We start from the raw sequence: 19,690 nt of genomic DNA, 5'->3' as shown, positions 1-19,690 counted from the left end.
GCCTCCTATTCCCTGAGCAGGTCTGACAAACTGACAGCCACGGCTACTGGCACCTGCAAACCTCTCTCTTGCTAATGCAAAGGCTCAAAGTGCACTAAGCCTTCCCCACAGGACTTCACTCTAAGAGATGCTATGCCACTGCTGGAGGAGGGCAGGAGCAGGGGAGTGGTTGGCATTCCCGTATCCTACTCCCAGAGGACCTGGGTGACCCAAGGTGCAGGACCTCAGTCTCGATGAGAGCGGTGGTACTGAGTTTTCACTCATTTTGTTCAGCTTTTCCAAGGAATGATTGACTGGGAATCATCATCGATCCAAGCACGCTGGAGTGGCCTGGCCCAGAGACTTTCAGAGGTAGGTCTCCTCTCAAGCCAGGGTGGGTGTTGGGGAGTGCGAGAACTGCCCAGACGTGCCCCACCTGGGAAAGGGAGGTTGCAATGTGTCCATGCATTGAATGCGGGAGCACCTTGAGGACCTAAGTCTGCTACAGGCGGGTGCAGACAGGTCTGGAGGCACGAATGGGCACACCTCGCAGCACCACCAAGACCCGACAATCGTCAGCTCATGCTGCCAATTCATGTCATGCTTACCTTGCTCCTCTGGCCTTCTGCTGCAAGTCACCAACACCACTGGACCACAGTGCAACAGGCTCAGGCTGCTGCCATCAACCGTAGGCATGGCCTGGGGTGTTGGGCCATTCTCCCTGCCCTGAGGCCATGCCTGCTGCAGATGCAACACTGTGAAGACATAAAACACAGGCCCTTGTTACAGTGGGCGCCATGAAACTGGCTCTGGGATGGCTTGGGCTGCTGGGTCTCAGTGGGATGATCAGACAACAGGTGTTCTGCCAGCTCCCCTGTTCTGCCCAAATCTCCAGCATGGTTTGCCCGATGGGTGACAGCAAACTTTTCAGGTCTCACGGCTTGGCTTGAGCCTGGCACCCTCCGTGGCCTTCAAGGTGATATTTGGCCCTCTCTGCAGCCATTCAACTAATATCTCTCCGCCCAACACATTTAGCTACTGCAACAGCAAAAGCACACTCTTACTCAAAATAAATGAATAAATAAATAAATAAATAAGTAAATAAATGAATAAATATCATCAGAGTATAGTGTGAATAAAGTCAGCCCGGAAACCAGCTCACTGGATTGATTAACAAGGGCACGCCCCCATGGCAGTCTCAAGCTCAAGGCTCAGGACTCAGCTCTTTGGACATGTTCCCTGAGCAAACCATGCCTCCTATTCCCTGAGCAGGTCTGACAAACTACAGCCACGGCTTACTGGCACCTGCAAACCTCTCTCTTGCTAATGCAAAGGCTCAAAGTGCACTAAGCCTTCCCCACAGGACTTCACTCTAAGAGATGCTATGCCACTGCTGGAGGAGGTCAGGAGCAGGGGAGTGGTTGGCATTCCCGTATCCTACTCCCAGAGGACCTGGGTGACCCAAGGTGCAGGACCTCAGTCTCGATGAGAGCGGTGGTACTGAGTTTTCACTCATTTTGTTCAGCTTTTCCAAGGAATGATTGACTGGGAATCATCATCGATCCAAGCACGCTGGAGTGGCCTGGCCCAGAGACTTTCAGAGGTAGGTCTCCTCTCAAGCCAGGGTGGGTGTTGGCGAGTGCGAGAACTGCCCAGACGTGCCCCATCTGGGAAAGGGAGGTTGCAATGTGTCCATGCATTGAATGCGGGAGCACCTTGAGGACCTAAGTCTGCTACAGGCGGGTGCAGACAAGTCTGGAGGCACGAATGGGCACACCTCGCAGCACCACCAAGACCCGACAATCGTCAGCTCGTGCTGCCAATTCATGTCATGCTTACCTTGGTCCTCTGGCCTTCTGCTGCAAGTCACCAACACCACTGGACCACAGTGCGACAGGCTCAGGCTGCTGCCATCAGCCGTAGGCATGGCCTGGGGTGTTGGGCCATTCTCTCTGCCCTGTGGCCATGCGTGCCACAGATGCAACACTGTGAAGACATAAAACACAGGCCCTTGTTACAGTGGGAGCCATGAAACTGGCTCAGGGAGGGCTTGAGCTGGTGGGTCTCAGTGGGATGATCGGACAACAGGTGTACTGCCAGCTCCCCTGTTCTGCCCAAATCTCCAGCATGGTTTGCCCGATGGGTGACAGCAAACTTTTCAGGTCTCACGGCTTGGCTTGAGCCTGGCACCCTCCGTGGCCTTCAAGGTGATATTTGGCCCTCTCTGCAGCCATTCAACTAATATCTCTCCGCCCAACACATTTAGCTACTGCAACACCAGCAAGCACCCTCTTACTCAAAATAAATGAATAAATAAATAAATAAGTAAATAAATGAATAAATATCATCGGAGGCTAGTCTGAATAAAGTCAGCCCGGAAACCAGCTCACTAAATTGATCAACAAGGGCACGCCCCCATGGCAGTCTCAAGCTCAAGGCTCAGGACTCAGCTCTTTGGACATGTTCCCTGAGCAAACCATGCCTCCTATTCCCTGAGCAGGTCTGACAAACTACAGCCACGGCTACTGGCACCTGCAAACCTCTCTCTTGCTAATGCAAAGGCTCAAAGTGCACTAAGCCTTCCCCACAGGACTTCACTCTAAGAGATGCTATGCCACTGCTGGAGGAGGGCAGGAGCAGGGGAGTGGTTGGCATTCCCGTATCCTACTCCCAGAGGACCTGGGTGACCCAAGGTGCAGGACCTCAGTCTCGATGAGAGCGGTGGTACTGAGTTTTCACTCATTTTGTTCAGCTTTTCCAAGGAATGATTGACTGGGAATCATCATCGATCCAAGCACGCTGGAGTGGCCTGGCCCAGAGACTTTCAGAGGTAGGTCTCCTCTCAAGCCAGGGTGGGTGTTGGGGAGTGCGAGAACTGCCCAGACGTGCCCCATCTGGGAAAGGGAGGTTGCAATGTGTCCATGCATTGAATGCGGGAACACCTTGAGGACCTAAGTCTGCTACAGGCGGGTGCAGACAGGTCTGGAGGCACGAATGGGCACACCTCGCAGCACCACCAAGACCCGACAATCGTCAGCTCGTGCTGCCAATTCATGTCATGCTTACCTTGGTCCTCTGGCCTTCTGCTGCAAGTCACCAACACCACTGGAGCACAGTGCGACAGGCTCAGGCTGCTGCCATCAGCCGTAGGCATGGCCTGGGGTGTTGGGCCATTCTCTCTGCCCTGTGGCCATGCGTGCCACAGATGCAACACTGTGAAGACATAAAACACAGGCCCTTGTTACAGTGGGAGCCATGAAACTGGCTCTGGGAGGGCTTGAGCTGGTGGGTCTCAGTGGGATGATCGGACAACAGGTGTACTGCCAGCTCCCCTGTTCTGCCCAAATCTCCAGCATGGTTTGCCCGATGGGTGACAGCAAACTTTTCAGGTCTCACGGCTTGGCTTGAGCCTGGCACCCTCCGTGGCCTTCAAGGTGATATTTGGCCCTCTCTGCAGCCATTCAACTAATATCTCTCCGCCCAACACATTTAGCTACTGCAACAGCAGCAAGCACCCTCTTACTCAAAATAAATGAATAAATAAATGAAAAAGTAAATAAATGAATAAATATCATCGGAGGCTAGTCTGAATAAAGTCAGCCCGGAAACCAGCTCACTAAATTGATTAACAAGGGCACGCCCCCATGGCAGTCTCAAGCTCAAGGCTCAGGACTCAGCTCTTTGGACATGTTCCCTGAGCAAACCATGCCTCCTATTCCCTGAGCAGGTCTGACAAACTACAGCCACGGCTACTGGCACCTGCAAACCTCTCTCTTGCTAATGCAAAGGCTCAAAGTGCACTAAGCCTTCCCCACAGGACTTCACTCTAAGAGATGCTATGCCACTGCTGGAGGAGGGCAGGAGTAGGGGAGTGGTTGTCATTCCTGTATCCTTCTTCCAGGGGACCTGGGTGACCCAAGGTGCAGGACCTCAGTCTCGATGAGAGCGGTGGTACTGAGTTTTCACTCATTTTGTTCAGCTTTTCCAAAAAATGATTGACTGGGAATCATCATCGATCCAAGCACACTGGAGTGGCCTGGCCCAGAGACTTTCAGAGGTAGGTCTCCTCTCAAGCCAGGGTGGGTGTTGTGGAATGCGAGAACTGCCCAGACGTGCCCCATCTGGGAAAGGAGGTTGCAATGTGTCCATGCATTGAAGGCGAAAGCACCTTGAGGACCTATGTCTGCTACAGGCGGGTGCAGACAGGTCTGGAGGCACGATTGGGCACACCTCGCAGCACCACCAAGACCCGACAATCGTCAGCAATTGCTGCCAATTCATGTCATGCTTACCTTGGTCCTCTGGCCTTCTGCTGCAAGTCACCAACACCACTGGACCACAGTGCGACAGGCTCAGGCTGCTGCCATCAGCCGTAGGCATGGCCTGGGGTGTTGGGCCATTCTCTCTGCCCTGTGGCCATGCGTGCCACAGATGCAACACTGTGAAGACATAAAACACAGGCCCTTGTTACAGTGGGAGCCATGAAACTGGCTCTGGGAGGGCTTGGGCTGCTGGGTCTCAGTGGGATGATCGGACAACAGGTGTTCTGCCAGCTCCCCTGTTCTGCCCAAATCTCCAGCATGGTTTGCCCGATGGGTGACAGCAAACTTTTCAGGTCTCACGTCTTGGCTTGAACCTGGCACCCTCCATGGCCTTGAAGGTGATATTTGGCCCTCTCTGCAGCCATTCAACTAATATCTCTCCGCCCAACACATTTAGCTACTGCAACAGCAGCAAGCACCCTCTTACTCAAAATAAATGAATAAATAAATAAATAAATAAATAAATAAGTAAATAAATGAATAAATATAATCGGAGTATAGTCTGAATAAAGTCAGCCCGGAAACCAGCTCACTGGATTGATTAACAGGGGCACGCCCCCATGGCAGTCTCAAGCTCAAGGCTCAGGACTCAGCTCTTTGGACATGTTCCCTGAGCAAACCATGCCTCCTATTCCCTGAGCAGGTCTGACAAACTACAGCCACGGCTACTGGCACCTGCAAACCTCTCTCTTGCTAATGCAAAGGCTCAAAGTGCACTAAGCCTTCCCCACAGGACTTCACTCTAAGAGAAGCTATGCCACTGCTGGAGGAGGGCAGGAGCAGGGGAGTGGTTGGCATTCCTGTATCCTACTCCCAGGGGACCTGGGTGACCCAAGATGCAGGACCTCAGTCTCGATGAGAGCGGTGGTACTGAGTTTTCACTCATTTTGTTCAGATTTCCAAGGAATGTTTTATTGGGAATCATCATCGATCCAAGCACGCTGGAGTGGCCTGGCCCAGAGACTTTCAGAGGTAGGTCTCTTCTCAAGCCAGGGTGGGTGTTGGGGAGTGCAAGAACTGCCCAGGCGTGCCCCATCTGGGAAAGGGAGGTTGCAATGTGTCCATGCATGGAAGTCAGGAGCACCTTGAGGACCCAAGTCTGCTACAGGCGGGTGCAGACAGGTCTGAGGCACGAATGGGCACACCTCGCAGCACCACCAAGACCCGACAATCTTCAGCTCGTACTGCCAATTCATGTCATGCTTACCTTGGTCCTCTGGCCTTCTGCTGCAAGTCACCAACACCAATGGACCACAGTACGACAGGCTCAGGCTGCTACCATCAGCCGTAGGCATGGCCTGGGGTGTTGGGCCATTCTTTCTGCCCTGTGGCCATGCGTGCCACAGATGCAACACTGTGAAGACATAAAACACAGGCCCTTGTTACAGTGGGAGCCATGAAACTGGCTCTGGGAGGGCTTGGGCTGCTGGGTCTCAGTGGGATGATCGGACAACAGGTGTTCTGCCAGCTCCCCTGTTCTGCCCAAATCTCCAGCATGGTTTGCCCGATGGGTGACAGCAAACTTTTCAGGTCTCACGGCTTGGCTTGAGCCTGGCAACCTCCTTGGCCTTCAAGGTGATATTTGGCCCTCTCTGCAGCCATTCAACTAATATCTCTCCGCCCAACACATAGCTACTGCAACAGTAGCATGCACCCTCTTACTCACAATAAATGAATAAATAAATAAATAAGTAAATAAATGAATAAATATCATTGGAGGATAGTCTGAATAAAGTCAGCCCGGAAACCAGCTCACTGGATTGTTTACCAAGGGCACGCCCCCATGGCAGTCTCAAGCTCAAGGCTCAGGACTCAGCTCTTTGGACATGTTCCCTGAGCAAACCATGCCTCCTATTTCCTGAGCAGGTCTGACAAACTGACAGCCAGGGCTACTGGTACGTGCAAACCTCTCTCTTGCTAATGCAAAGGCTCAAAGTGCACTAAGCCTTCCCCACAGGACTTCACTCTAAGAGATGCTATGCCACTGCTGGAGGATGGCAGGAGCAGGGGAGTGGTTGGCATTCCCGTATCCTACTCCCAGAGGACCTGGGTGACCCAAGGTGCAGGACCTCAGTCTCGATGAGAGCGGTGGTACTGAGTTTTCACTCATTTTGTTCAGCTTTTCCAAGGAATGATTGACTGGGAATCATCATCGATCCAAGCACACTGGAGTGGCCTGGCCCAGAGACTTTCAGAGGTAGGTCTCCTCTCAAGCCAGGGTGGGTGTTGTGGAATGCGAGAACTGCCCAGACGTGCCCCATCTGGGAAAGGAGGTTGCAATGTGTCCATGCATTGAAGGCGAAAGCACCTTGAGGACATATGTCTGCTACAGGCGGGTGCAGACAGGTCTGGAGGCACGATTGGGCACACCTCGCAGCACCACCAAGACCCGACAATCGTCAGCAATTGCTGCCAATTCATGTCATGCTTACCTTGGTCCTCTGGCCTTCTGCTGCAAGTCACCAACACCACTGGACCACAGTGCGACAGGCTCAGGCTGCTGCCATCAGCCGTAGGCATGGCCTGGGGTGTTGGGCCATTCTCTCGGCCCTGTGGCCATGCGTGCCACAGATGCAACACTGTGAAGACATAAAACACAGGCCCTTGTTACAGTGGGAGCCATGAAACTGGCTCTGGGAGGGCTTGTGCTGGAGGGTCTCAGTGGGATGATCGGACAACAGGTATTCTGCCAGCTCCCCTGTTCTGCCCAAATCTCCAGCATGGTTTGCCCGATGGGTGACAGCAAACTTTTCAGGTCTCACGTCTTGGCTTGAACCTGGCACCCTCCATGGCCTTGAGGGTGATATTTGGCCTTCTCTGCAGCCATTCAACTAATATCTCTCCGCCCAACACATTTAGCTACTGCAACAGCAGCAAGCACCCTCTTACTCAAAATAAATGAATAAATAAATAAATAAATAAATAAATAAGTAAATAAATGAATAAATATAATCGGAGTATAGTCTGAATAAAGTCAGCCCGGAAACCAGCTCACTGGATTGATTAACAGGGGCACGCCCCCATGGCAGTCTCAAGCTCAAGGCTCAGGACTGAGCTCTTTGGACATGTTCCCTGAGAAAACCATGCCTCCTATTCCCTGAGCAGGTCTGACAAACTACAGCCACGGCTACTGGCACCTGCAAACCTCTCTCTTGCTAATGCAAAGGCTCAAAGTGCACTAAGCCTTCCCCACAGGACTTCACTCTAAGAGAAGCTATGCCACTGCTGGAGGAGGGCAGGAGCAGGGGAGTGGTTGGCATTCCTGTATCCTACTCCCAGGGGACCTGGGTGACCCAAGATGCAGGACCTCAGTCTCGATGAGAGCGGTGGTACTGAGTTTTCACTCATTTTGTTCAGATTTCCAAGGAATGTTTTATTGGGAATCATCATCGATCCAAGCACGCTGGAGTGGCCTGGCCCAGAGACTTTCAGAGGTAGGTCTCTTCTCAAGCCAGGGTGGGTGTTGGGGAGTGCAAGAACTGCCCAGGCGTGCCCCATCTGGGAAAGGGAGGTTGCAATGTGTCCATGCATGGAAGTCAGGAGCACCTTGAGGACCCAAGTCTGCTACAGGCAGGTGCAGACAGGTCTGAGGCACGAATGGGCACACCTCGCAGCACCACCAAGACCCGACAATCTTCAGCTCGTACTGCCAATTCATGTCATGCTTACCTTGGTCCTCTGGCCTTCTGCTGCAAGTCACCAACACCAATGGACCACAGTACGACAGGCTCAGGCTGCTACCATCAGCCGTAGGCATGGCCTGGGGTGTTGGGCCATTCTTTCTGCCCTGTGGCCATGCGTGCCACAGATGCAACACTGTGAAGACATAAAACACAGGCCCTTGTTACAGTGGGAGCCATGAAACTGGCTCTGGGAGGGCTTGGGCTGCTGGGTCTCAGTGGGATGATCGGACAACAGGTGTTCTGCCAGCTCCCCTGTTCTGCCCAAATCTCCAGCATGGTTTGCCCGATGGGTGACAGCAAACTTTTCAGGTCTCACGGCTTGGCTTGAGCCTGGCACCCTCCTTGGCCTTCAAGGTGATATTTGGCCCTCTCTGCAGCCATTCAACTAATATCTCTCCGCCCAACACATAGCTACTGCAACAGTAGCATGCACCCTCTTACTCACAATAAATGAATAAATAAATAAATAAGTAAATAAATGAATAAATATCATTGGAGGATAGTCTGAATAAATTCAGCCCGGAAACCAGCTCACTGGATTGATTAACAAGGGCAACCCCCATGGCAGTCTCAAGCTCAAGGCTCAGGACTCAGCTCTTTGGACATGTTCCCTGAGCAAACCATGCCTCCTATTTCCTGAGCAGGTCTGACAAACTGACAGCCATGGCTACTGGTACCTGCAAACCTCTCTCTTGCTAATGCAAAGGCTCAAAGTGCACTAAGCCTTCCCCACAGGACTTCACTCTAAGAGATGCTATGCCACTGCTGGAGGATGGCAGGAGCAGGGGTGTGGTTGGCATTCCCGTATCCTACTCCCAAAGGACCTGGGTGACCCAAGGTGCAGGACCTCAGTCTCGATGAGAGCGGTGGTACTGAGTTTTCACTCATTTTGTTCTGCTTTTCCAAGGAATGATTGACTTGGAATCATCATCGATCCAAGCACACTGGAGTGGCCTGGCCCAGAGACTTTCAGAGGTAGGTCTCCTCTCAAGCCAGGGTGGGTGTTGTGGAATGCGAGAACTGCCCAGACGTGCCCCATCTGGGAAAGGAGGTTGCAATGTGTCCATGCATTGAAGGCGAAAGCACCTTGAGGACCTATGTGTGCTACAGGCGGGTGCAGACAGGTCTGGAGGCACGATTGGGCACACCTCGCAGCACCACCAAGACCCGACAATCGTCAGCAATTGCTGCCAATTCATGTCATGCTTACCTTGCTCTTCTGGCCTTCTGCTGCAAGTCACCAACACGACTGGACCACAGTGCGACAGGCTCAGACTGCTGCCATCAGCCGTAGGCATGGCCTGGGGTGTTGGGCCATTCTCTCTGCCCTGTGGCCATGCGTGCCACAGATGCAACACTGTGAAGACATAAAACACAGGCCCTTGTTACAGTGGGAGCCATGAAACTGGCTCTGGGAGGGCTTGTGCTGGAGGGTCTCAGTGGGATGATCGGACAACAGGTGTTCTGCCAGCTCCCCTGTTCTGCCCAAATCTCCAGCATGGTTTGCCCGATGGGTGACAGCAAACTTTTCAGGTCTCACGGCTTGGCTTGAACCTGGCACCCTCCATGGCCTTGAAGGTGATATTTGGCCCTCTCTGCAGCCATTCAACTAATATCTCTCCGCCCAACACATTTAGCTACTGCAACAGCAGCAAGCACCCTCTTACTCAAAATAAATGAATAAATAAATAAATATAATCGGAGTATAGTCTGAATAAAGTCAGCCCGGAAACCAGCTCACTGGATTGATTAACAGGGGCACGCCCCCATGGCAGTCTCAAGCTCAAGGCTCAGGACTCAGCTCTTTGGACATGTTCCCTGAGCAAACCATGCCTCCTATTCCCTGAGCAGGTCTGACAAACTACAGCCACGGCTACTGGCACCTGCAAACCTCTCTCTTGCTAATGCAAAGGCTCAAAGTGCACTAAGCCTTCCCCACAGGACTTCACTCTAAGAGAAGCTATGCCACTGCTGGAGGAGGGCAGGAGCAGGGGAGTGGTTGGCATTCCTGTATCCTACTCCCAGGGGACCTGGGTGACCCAAGATGCAGGACCTCAGTCTCGATGAGAGCGGTGGTACTGAGTTTTCACTCATTTTGTTCAGATTTCCAAGGAATGTTTTATTGGGAATCATCATCGATCCAAGCACGCTGGAGTGGCCTGGCCCAGAGACTTTCAGAGGTAGGTCTCTTCTCAAGCCAGGGTGGGTGTTGGGGAGTGCAAGAACTGCCCAGGCGTGCCCCATCTGGGAAAGGGAGGTTGCAATGTGTCCATGCATGGAAGTCAGGAGCACCTGGAGGACCCAAGTCTGCTACAGGCAGGTGCAGACAGGTCTGGAGGCACGAATGGGCACACCTCGCAGCACCACCAAGACCCGACAATCGTCAGCTCGTGCTGCCAATTCATGTCATGCTTACCTTGGTCCTATTGCCTTCTGCTGCAAGTCACCAACACCATTGGACCATAGTGCAACAGGCTCAGGCTGCTGCCATCAGCCGTAGGCATGGCCTGGGGTGTTGGGCCATTCTTTCTGCCCTGTGGCCATGCGTGCCACAGATGCAACACTGTGAAGACATAAAACACAGGCCCTTGTTACAGTGGGAGCCATGAAACTGGCTCTGGGAGGGCTTGAGCTGGTGGGTCTCAGTGGGATGATCGGACAACAGGTGTACTGCCAGCTCCCCTGTTCTGCCCAAATCTCCAGCATGGTTTGCCCGATGGGTGACAGCTAACTTTTCAGGTCTCACGGCTTGGCTTGAGCCTGGCACCCTCTGAGGCTTTCAGGTGATATTTGGCCCACTCTGCAGCCATTCAACTAATATCTCTCCGCCCAACACATTTAGATACTGCAACAGTAGCAAGAACCCTCTTACTCAAAATAAATGAATAAATAAATAAATAAGTAAATAAATGAATAAATATCATCGGAGGCTAGTCTGAATAAAGTCAGCCCGGAAACCAGCTCACTAAATTGATTAACAAGGGCACGCCCCTTGGTAGTCTCAAGCTCAAGGCTCAGGACTCAGCTCTTTGGACATGTTCCCTGAGCAAACCATGCCTCCTATCCCCTGAGCAGGTCTGACAAACTACAGCCACGGCTACTGGCACCTGCAAACCTCTCTCTTGCTAATGCAAAGGCTCAAAGTGCACTAAGCCTTCCCCACAGGACTTCACTCTAAGAGATGCTATGCCACTGCTGGAGGAGGGCAGGAGCAGGGGAGTGGTTGGCATTCCCGTATCCTACTCCCAGAGGACCTGGGTGACCCAAGGTGCAGGACCTCAGTCTCGATGAGAGCGGTGGTACTGAGTTTTCACTCATTTTGTTCAGCTTTTCCAAGGAATGATTGACTGGGAATCATCATCGATCCAAGCACGCTGGAGTGGCCTGGCCCAGAGACTTTCAGAGGTAGGTCTCCTCTCAAGCCAGGGTGGGTGTTGGGGAGTGCCAGAACTGCCCAGACGTGCCCCATCTGGGAAAGGGACGTTGCAATGTGTCCATGCATTGAAGGCGAAAGCACCTTGAGGACCTAAGTCTGCTACAGGCGGGTGCAGACAGGTCTGGAGGCACGAATGGGCACACCTCGCAGCACCACCAAGACCTGACAATCTTCAGCTCGTACTGCCAATTCATGTCATGCTTACCTTGGTCCTCTGGCCTTCTGCTGCAAGTCACCAACACCAATGGACCACAGTACGACAGGCTCAGGCTGCTACCATCAGCCGTAGGCATGGCCTCTGGTGTTGGGCCATTCTTTCTGCCCTGTGGCCATGCGTGCCACAGATGCAACACTGTGAAGACATAAAACACAGGCCCTTGTTACAGTGGGCGCCATGAAACTGGCTCTGGGAGGGCTTGGGCTGCTGGGTCTCAGTGGGATGGTCGGACAACAGGTGTTCTGCCAGCTCCCCTGTTCTGCCCCAATCTCCAGCATGGTTTGCCCGATGGGTGACAGCAAACTTTTCAGGTCTCACGGCTTGGCTTGAGCCTGGCACCCTCTGTGGCCTTCAAGGTGATATTTGTCCCTCTCTGCAGCCATTCAACTAATATTTCTTCGCCCAACACATTTAGCTACTGCAACAGCAGCATGCACCCTCTTACTCAAAATAAATAAATAAATAAATAAATAAGTAAATAAATGAATAAATATCATCGGAGTATAGTCTGAATAAAGTCAGCCCGGAAACCAGCTCACTGGATTGATTAACAAGGGCACGCCCCCATGGCAGTCTCAAGCTCAAGGCTCAGGACTCAGCTCTTTGGACATGTTCCCTGAGCAAACCATGCCTCCTATTCCCTGAGCAGGTCTGACAAACTACAGCCACGGCTACTGGCACCTGCAAACCTCTCTCTTGCTAATGCAAAGGCTCAAAGTGCACTAAGCCTTCCCCACAGGACTTCACTCTAAGAGATGCTATGCTACTGCTGAAGGAGGGCAGGAGCAGGGGAGTGGTTGGCATTCCCGTATCCTACTCCCAGAGGACCTGGGTGACCCAAGGTGCAGGACCTCAGTCTCGATGAGAGCGGTGGTACTGAGTTTTCACTCATTTTGTTCAGCTTTTCCAAGGAATGATTGACTGGGAATCATCATCGATCCAAGCACGCTGGAGTGGCCTGGCCCAGAGACTTTCAGAGGTAGGTCTCCTCTCAAGCCAGGGTGGGTGTTGGGGAGTGCGAGAACTGCCCAGACGTGCCCCATCAGGGAAAGGGAGGTTGCAATGTGTCCATGCATTGAATGCGGGAGCACCTTGAGGACCTAAGTCTGCTACAGGCGGGTGCAGACAGGTCTGGAGGCACGAATGGGCACACCTCGCAGCACCACCAAGACCCGACAATCGTCAGCTCGTGCTGCCAATTCATGTCATGCTTACCTTGGTCCTCTGGCCTTCTGCTGCAAGTCACCAACACCACTGGACCACAGTGCGACAGGCTCAGGCTGCTGCCATCAGCCGTAGGCATGGCCTGGGGTGTTGGGCCTTTCTCTCTGCCCTGTGGCCATGTGTGCCACAGATGCAACACTGTGAAGACATAAAACACAGGCCCTTGTTACAGTGGGAGCCATGAAACTGGCTCTGGGAGGTCTTGAGCTGGTGGGTCTCAGTGGGATGATCGGACAACAGGTGTACTGCCAGCTCCCCTGTTCTGCCCAAATCTCCAACATGGTTTGTCCGATGGGTGACTGCAAACATTTCAGGTCTCACGGCTTGGCTTGAGCCTGGCACCCTCCGTGGCCTTCAAGGTGATATTTGGCCCTCTCTGCAGCCATTCAACTAATATCTCTCCGCCCAACACATTTAGCTACTGCAACACCAGCAAGCACCCTCTTACTCAAAATAAATGAATAAATAAATAAATAAATAAGTAAATAAATGAATAAATATCATCGGAGGCTAGTCTGAATAAAGTCAGCCCGGAAACCAGCTCACTAAATTGATCAACAAGGGCACGCCCCCATGGCAGTCTCAAGCTCAAGGCTCAGGATTCAGCTCTTTGGACATGTTCCCTGAGCAAACCATGCCTCCTATTCCCTGAGCAGGTCTGACAAACTACCGCCACGGCTACTGGCACCTGCAAACCTCTCTCTTGCTAATGCAAAGGCTCAAAGTGCACTAAGCCTTCCCCACAGGACTTCACTCTAAGAGATGCTATGCCACTGCTGGAGGAGGGCAGGAGCAGGGGAGTGGTTGGCATTCCCGTATCCTACTCCCAGAGGACCTGGGTGACCCAAGGTGCAGGACCTCAGTCTCGATGAGAGCGGTGGTACTGAGTTTTCACTCATTTTGTTCAGCTTTTCCAAGGAATGATTGACTGGGAATCATCATCGATCCAAGCACGCTGGAGTGGCCTGGCCCAGAGACTTTCAGAGGTAGGTCTCCTCTCAAGCCAGGGTGGGTGTTGGGGAGTGCGAGAACTGCCCAGACGTGCCCCATCTGGGAAAGGGAGGTTGCAATGTGTCCATGCATTGAATGCGGGAGCACCTTGAGGACCTAAGTCTGCTACAGGCGGGTGCAGACAGGTCTGGAGGCACGAATGGGCACACCTCGCAGCACCACCAAGACCCGACAATCGTCAGCTCGTGCTGCCAATTCATGTCATGCTTACCTTGGTCCTCTGGCCTTCTGCTGCAAGTCACCAACACCACTGGACCACAGTGCGACAGGCTCAGGCTGCTGCCATCAGCCGTAGGCATGGCCTGGGGTGTTGGGCCATTCTCTCTGCCCTGTGGCCATGCGTGCCACAGATGCAAGACTGTGAAGACATAAAACACAGGCCCTTGTTACAGTGGGAGCTATGAAACTGGCTCTGGGAGGGCTTGAGCTGGTGGGTCTCAGTGGGATGATCGGACAACAGGTGTACTGCCAGCTCCCCTGTTCTGCCCAAATCTCCAGCATGGTTTGCCCGATGGGTGACAGCAAACTTTTCAGGTCTCACGGCTTGGCTTGAGCCTGGCACCCTCCGTGGCCTTCAAAGTGATATTTGGCCCTCTCTGCAGCCATTCAACTGATATCTCTCCGCCCAACACATTTAGCTACTGCAACACCAGCAAGCACCCTCTTACTCAAAATAAATGAATAAATAAATAAGTAAATAAATGAATAAATATCATCGGAGGCTAGTCTGAATAAAGTCAGCCCGGAAACCAGCTCACTAAATTGATCAACAAGGGTACGCCCCCATGGCAGTCTCAAGCTCAAGGCTCAGGATTCAGCTCTTTGGACCTGTTCCCTGAGCAAACCATGCCTCCTATTCCCTGAGCAGGTCTGACAAACTACAGCCACGGCTACTGGCACCTGCAAACCTCTCTCTTGCTAATGCAAAGGCTCAAAGTGCACTAAGCCTTCCCCACAGGACTTCACTCTAAGAGATGCTATGCCACTGCTGGAGGAGGGCAGGAGCAGGGGAGTGGTTGGCATTCCCGTATCCTACTCCCAGAGGACCTGGGTGACCCAAGGTGCAGGACCTCAGTCTCGATGAGAGCGGTGGTACTGAGTTTTCACTCATTTTGTTCAGCTTTTCCAAGGAATGATTGACTGGGAATCATCATCGATCCAAGCACGCTGGAGTGGCCTGGCCCAGAGACTTTCAGAGGTAGGTCTCCTCTCAAGCCAGGGTGGGTGTTGGGGAGTGCGAGAACTGCGAGACGTGCCCCATCTGGGAAAGGGAGGTTGCAATGTGTCCATGCATTGAATGCGGGAGCACCTTGAGGACCTAAGTCTGCTACAGGCGGGTGCAGACAGGTCTGGAGGCACGAATGGGCACACCTCGCAGCACCACCAAGACCCGACAATCGTCAGCTCGTGCTGCCAATTCATGTCATGCTTACCTTGGTCCTCTGGCCTTCTGCTGCAAGTCACCAACACCACTGGACCACAGTGCGACAGGCTCAGGCTGCTGCCATCAGCCGTAGGCATGGCCTGGGGTGTTGGGCCATTCTCTCTGCCCTGTGGCCATGCGTGCCACAGATGCAACACTGTGAATACATAAAACACAGGCCCTTGTTACAGTGGGAGCCATGAAACTGGCTCTGGGAGAGCTTGAGCTGGTGGGTCTCAGTGGGATGATCGGACAACAGGTGTACTGCCAGCTCCCCCGTTCTGCCCAAATCTCCTGCATGGTTTGCCCGATGGGTGACAGCAAACTTTTCAGGTCTCACGGCTTGGCTTGAGCCTGGCACCCTCCGTGGCCTTCAAGGTGATATTTGGCCCTCTCTGCAGCCATTCAACTAATATCTCTCCGCCCAACACATTTAGCTACTGCAACACCAGCAAGCACCCTCTTACTCAAAATAAATGAATAAATAAATAAATAAATGAATAAATATCATCGGAGGCTAGTCTAAATAAAGTCAGCCCGGAAACCAGCTCACTAAATTGATTAACAATGGCACGCCCCCATGGCAGTCTCAAGCTCAAGGCTCAGGACTCAGCTCTTTGGACGTGTTCCCTGAGCAAACCATGCCTCCTATTCCCTGAGCAGGTCTGACAAACTACAGCCACGGCTACTGGCACCTGCAAACCTCTCTCTTGCTAATGCAAAGGCTCAAAGTGCACTAAGCCTTCCCCACAGGACTTCACTCTAAGATATGCTATGCCACTGCTGGAGGAGGGCAGGAGCAGGGGAGTGGTTGGCATTCCCGTATCCTACTCCCAGAGGACCTGGGTGACCCAAGGTGCAGGACCTCAGTCTCGATGAGAGCGGTGGTACTGAGTTTTCACTCATTTTGTTCAGCTTTTCCAAGGAATGATTGACTGGGAATCATCATCGATCCAAGCACGCTGGAGTGGCCTGGCCCAGAGACTTTCAGAGGTAGGTCTCCTCTCAAGCCAGGGTGGGTTTTGGGAAGTGCGAGAACTGCCCAGACGTGCCCCATCTGGGAAAGGGAGGTTGCAATGTGTCCATGCATTGAATGCGGGAGCACCTTGAGGACCTAAGTCTGCTACAGGCGGGTGCAGACAGGTCTGGAGGCACGATTGGGCACACCTCGCAGCACCACCAAGACCCGACAATCGTCAGCTCGTGCTGCCAATTCATGTCATGCTTACCTTGGTCCTCTGGCCTTCTGCTGCAAGTCACCAACAACACTGGACCACAGTGCGACAGGCTCAGGCTGCTGCCATCAGCCGTAGGCATGGCCTGGGGTGTTGGGCCATTCTCTCTGCCCTGTGGCCATGCGTGCCACAGATGCAACACTGTGAAGACATAAAACACAGGCCCTTTTTACAGTGGGAGCTATGAAACTGGCTCTGGGAGGGCTTGAGCTGGTGGGTCTCAGTGGGATGATCGGACAACAGGTGTACTGCCAGCTCCCCTGTTCTGCCCAAATCTCCAGCATGGTTTGCCCGATGGGTGACAGCAAACTTTTCAGGTCTCACGGCTTGGCTTGAGCCTGGCACCCTCCGTGGCCTTCAAGGTGATATTTGGCCCTCTCTGCAGCCATTCAACTAATATCTCTCCGCCCAACACATTTAGCTACTGCAACACCAGCAAGCACCCTCTTACTCAAAATAAATGAATAAATAAATAAATAAGTAAATAAATGAATAAATATCATCGGAGGCTAGTCTGAATAAAGTCAGCCCGGAAACCAGCTCACTAAATTGATCAACAAGGGCATGCCCCTATGGCAGTCTCACCTCAAGGCTCTTTGGACATGTTCCCTGAGCAAACCATGCCTCCTATTCCCTGAGCAGGTCTGACAAACTACAGCCACGGCTACTGGCACCTGCAAACCTCTCTCTTGCTAATGCAAAGGCTCAAAGCGCACAAAGCCTTTTCCACAGGACTTCACTCTAAGAGATGCTATGCCACTGCTGGAGGAGGGCAGGAGCAGGGGAGTGGTTGGCATTCCCGTATCCTACTCCCAGAGGACCTGGGTGACCCAAGGTGCAGGACCTCAGTCTCGATGAGAGCGGTGGTACTGAGTTTTCACTCATTTTGTTCAGCTTTTCCAAGGACTGATTGACTGGGAATCATCATCGATCCAAGCACGCTGGAGTGGCCTGGCCCAGAGACTTTCAGAGGTAGGTCTCCTCTCAAGCCAGGGTGGGTGTTGGGGAGTGCGAGAACTGCCCAGGCGTGCCCCATCTGGGAAAGGGAGGTTGCAATGTGTCCATGAATTGAATGCGGGAGCACCTTGAGGACCTAAGTCTGCTACAGGCGGATGCAGACAGGTCTGGAGGCACGAATGGGCACACCTCGCACCACCAAGACCCGACAGTCGTCAGCTCGTGCTGCCAATTCATGTCATGCTTACCTTGGTCCTCTGGCCTTCTGCTGCAAGTCACCAACACCACTGGACCACAGTGCGACAGGCTCAGGCTGCTGCCATCAGCCGTAGGCATGGCCTGGGGTGTTGGGCCATTCTCTCTGCCCTGTGGCCGTGCGTGCCACAGATGCAACACTGTGAAGACATAAAACACAGGCCCTTGTTACAGTGGGAGCCATGAAACTGGCTCTGGGAGAGCTTGAGCTGGTGGGTCTCAGTGGGATGATCGGACAACAGGTGTACTGCCAGCTCCCCTGTTCTGCCCAAATCTCCAGCATGGTTTGCCCGATGGGTGACAGCAAACTTTTCAGGTCTCACGGCTTGGCTTGAGCCTGGCACCCTCCGTGACCTTCAAGGTGATATTTGGCCCTCTCTGCAGCCATTCAACTAATATCTCTCCGCCCAACACATTTAGCTACTGCAACACCAGCAAGCACCCTCTTACTCAAAAAATGAATAAATAAATAAATAAGTAAATAAATGAATAAATATCATCGGAGGCTAGTCTGAATAAAGTCAGCCCGGAAACCAGCTCACTAAATTGATCAACAAGGGCACGCCCCCATGGCAGTCTCAAGCTCAAGGCTCAGGACTCAGCTCTTTGGACATGTTCCCTGAGCAAACCATGCCTCCTATTCCCTGAGCAGGTCTGACAAACTACAGCCACGGCTACTGGCACCTGCAAACCTCTCTCTTGCTAATGCAAAGGCTCAAAGTGCACTAAGCCTTCCCCACAGGACTTCACTCTAAGAGATGCTATGCCACTGCTGGAGGAGGGCAGGAGCAGGGGAGTGGTTGGCATTCCCGTATCCTACTCCCAGAGGACCTGGGTGACCCAAGGTGCAGGACCTCAGTCTCGATGAGAGCGGTGGTACTGAGTTTTCACTCATTTTGTTCAGCTTTTCCAAGGAATGATTGACTGGGAATCATCATCGATCCAAGCACGCTGGAGTGGCCTGGCCCAGAGACTTTCAGAGGTAGGTCTCCTCTCAAGCCAGGGTGGGTGTTGGGGAGTGCGAGAACTGCCCAGACGTGCCCCATCTGGGAAAGGGAGGTTGCAATGTGTCCATGCATGGAAGGCGAAAGCACCTTGAGGACCTAATTCTGCTGCAGGCATGTGCAGACAGGTGTGGAGGCACGAATGGGCACACCTCGCAGCACCACCAAGACCCGACAATCGTCAGCTCGTGCTGCCAATTCATGTCATGCTTACCTTGATCCTCTGGCCTTCTGCTGCAAGGCACCAACACCACTGGACCCCAGTGCGACAGGCTCAGGTTGCTGCCATCAGCCGTAGGCATGGCCTGGGGTGTTGGTCCATTCTCTCTGCCCTGTGGCCATGCGTGCCACAGATGCAGCACTGTGAAGACATAAAACACAGGCCCTTGTTACAGTGGGAGCCATGAAACTGGCTCTGGGAGGGCTTGGGCTGCTGGGTCTCAGTGGGATGATCGGACAACAGGTGTTCTGCCAGCTCCCCTGTTCTGCCCAAATCTCCAGCATGGTTTGCCCGAAGGGTGATAGCAAACTCCTCAGGTCTCACGGCTTGGCTTGAGCCTGGCACCCTCCGTGGCCTTCAAGGTGATATTTGGCCCTCTCTGCAGCCATTCAACTAATATCTCACCGCCCAACACATTTAGCTACTGCAACAGCAGCAAGCACCCTCTACACAAAATAAATGAATAAATAAATAAATAAGTAAATAAATGAATAAATATCATCGGAGGCTAGTCTGAATAAAGTCAGCCGGGAAACCAGCTCACTGGATTGATTAACAAGGGCACGCCCCCATGGCAGTCTCAAGCTCAAGGCTCAGTACTCAGCTCTTTGGACATGTTCCCTGAGCAAACCATGCCTCCTATTCCCTGAGCAGGTCTGACAAACTGACAGCCACGGCTACTGGCACCTGCAAACCTCTCTCTTGCTAATGCAAAGGCTGAAAG

At 52.8% G+C, this 19,690-nt stretch overlaps 16 non-coding genes across 16 annotated transcripts; all 16 read right to left on the bottom strand.

The window, feature by feature from the left end:
* Positions 1-219: 219 nt before the first annotated feature.
* On the bottom strand, positions 220-313 carry LOC142837930 (small nucleolar RNA SNORD116). The gene has a single exon (XR_012908387.1). It is a non-coding gene; the product is annotated as a small nucleolar RNA SNORD116 (small nucleolar RNA).
* A 1,137-nt stretch (positions 314-1,450) lies between these two features.
* On the bottom strand, positions 1,451-1,544 carry LOC142837929 (small nucleolar RNA SNORD116). The gene has a single exon (XR_012908386.1). It is a non-coding gene; the product is annotated as a small nucleolar RNA SNORD116 (small nucleolar RNA).
* A 1,133-nt stretch (positions 1,545-2,677) lies between these two features.
* On the bottom strand, positions 2,678-2,771 carry LOC142837928 (small nucleolar RNA SNORD116). Its single transcript, XR_012908385.1, has one exon. It is a non-coding gene; the product is annotated as a small nucleolar RNA SNORD116 (small nucleolar RNA).
* A 1,133-nt stretch (positions 2,772-3,904) lies between these two features.
* Positions 3,905-3,998, bottom strand: LOC142837977 (small nucleolar RNA SNORD116). The gene has a single exon (XR_012908429.1). It is a non-coding gene; the product is annotated as a small nucleolar RNA SNORD116 (small nucleolar RNA).
* Positions 3,999-5,142: 1,144 nt separating this feature from the next.
* On the bottom strand, positions 5,143-5,235 carry LOC142838054 (small nucleolar RNA SNORD116). Its single transcript, XR_012908499.1, has one exon. It is a non-coding gene; the product is annotated as a small nucleolar RNA SNORD116 (small nucleolar RNA).
* Positions 5,236-6,366: 1,131 nt separating this feature from the next.
* On the bottom strand, positions 6,367-6,460 carry LOC142837927 (small nucleolar RNA SNORD116). Its single transcript, XR_012908384.1, has one exon. It is a non-coding gene; the product is annotated as a small nucleolar RNA SNORD116 (small nucleolar RNA).
* A 1,144-nt stretch (positions 6,461-7,604) lies between these two features.
* LOC142838053 (small nucleolar RNA SNORD116) lies at positions 7,605-7,697 on the bottom strand. Its single transcript, XR_012908498.1, has one exon. It is a non-coding gene; the product is annotated as a small nucleolar RNA SNORD116 (small nucleolar RNA).
* Positions 7,698-8,827: 1,130 nt separating this feature from the next.
* Positions 8,828-8,921, bottom strand: LOC142837973 (small nucleolar RNA SNORD116). The gene has a single exon (XR_012908425.1). It is a non-coding gene; the product is annotated as a small nucleolar RNA SNORD116 (small nucleolar RNA).
* Positions 8,922-10,033: 1,112 nt separating this feature from the next.
* On the bottom strand, positions 10,034-10,126 carry LOC142838052 (small nucleolar RNA SNORD116). The gene has a single exon (XR_012908497.1). It is a non-coding gene; the product is annotated as a small nucleolar RNA SNORD116 (small nucleolar RNA).
* A 1,131-nt stretch (positions 10,127-11,257) lies between these two features.
* On the bottom strand, positions 11,258-11,351 carry LOC142837926 (small nucleolar RNA SNORD116). Its single transcript, XR_012908383.1, has one exon. It is a non-coding gene; the product is annotated as a small nucleolar RNA SNORD116 (small nucleolar RNA).
* Positions 11,352-12,484: 1,133 nt separating this feature from the next.
* On the bottom strand, positions 12,485-12,578 carry LOC142837925 (small nucleolar RNA SNORD116). The gene has a single exon (XR_012908382.1). It is a non-coding gene; the product is annotated as a small nucleolar RNA SNORD116 (small nucleolar RNA).
* A 1,137-nt stretch (positions 12,579-13,715) lies between these two features.
* Positions 13,716-13,809, bottom strand: LOC142837924 (small nucleolar RNA SNORD116). Its single transcript, XR_012908381.1, has one exon. It is a non-coding gene; the product is annotated as a small nucleolar RNA SNORD116 (small nucleolar RNA).
* A 1,129-nt stretch (positions 13,810-14,938) lies between these two features.
* LOC142837923 (small nucleolar RNA SNORD116) lies at positions 14,939-15,032 on the bottom strand. The gene has a single exon (XR_012908380.1). It is a non-coding gene; the product is annotated as a small nucleolar RNA SNORD116 (small nucleolar RNA).
* Positions 15,033-16,156: 1,124 nt separating this feature from the next.
* On the bottom strand, positions 16,157-16,250 carry LOC142837922 (small nucleolar RNA SNORD116). The gene has a single exon (XR_012908379.1). It is a non-coding gene; the product is annotated as a small nucleolar RNA SNORD116 (small nucleolar RNA).
* A 1,120-nt stretch (positions 16,251-17,370) lies between these two features.
* On the bottom strand, positions 17,371-17,464 carry LOC142837975 (small nucleolar RNA SNORD116). Its single transcript, XR_012908427.1, has one exon. It is a non-coding gene; the product is annotated as a small nucleolar RNA SNORD116 (small nucleolar RNA).
* A 1,128-nt stretch (positions 17,465-18,592) lies between these two features.
* On the bottom strand, positions 18,593-18,686 carry LOC142837921 (small nucleolar RNA SNORD116). The gene has a single exon (XR_012908378.1). It is a non-coding gene; the product is annotated as a small nucleolar RNA SNORD116 (small nucleolar RNA).
* Positions 18,687-19,690: the final 1,004 nt, after the last annotated feature.

This window comes from Microtus pennsylvanicus, chromosome 18, assembly GCF_037038515.1.
Source record: "Microtus pennsylvanicus isolate mMicPen1 chromosome 18, mMicPen1.hap1, whole genome shotgun sequence".
NCBI lineage: Eukaryota > Metazoa > Chordata > Mammalia > Rodentia > Cricetidae > Microtus > Microtus pennsylvanicus.
Note: the sequence above shows the minus strand (reverse complement) of the source record. Positions and strands in the feature narration are given on the sequence as shown.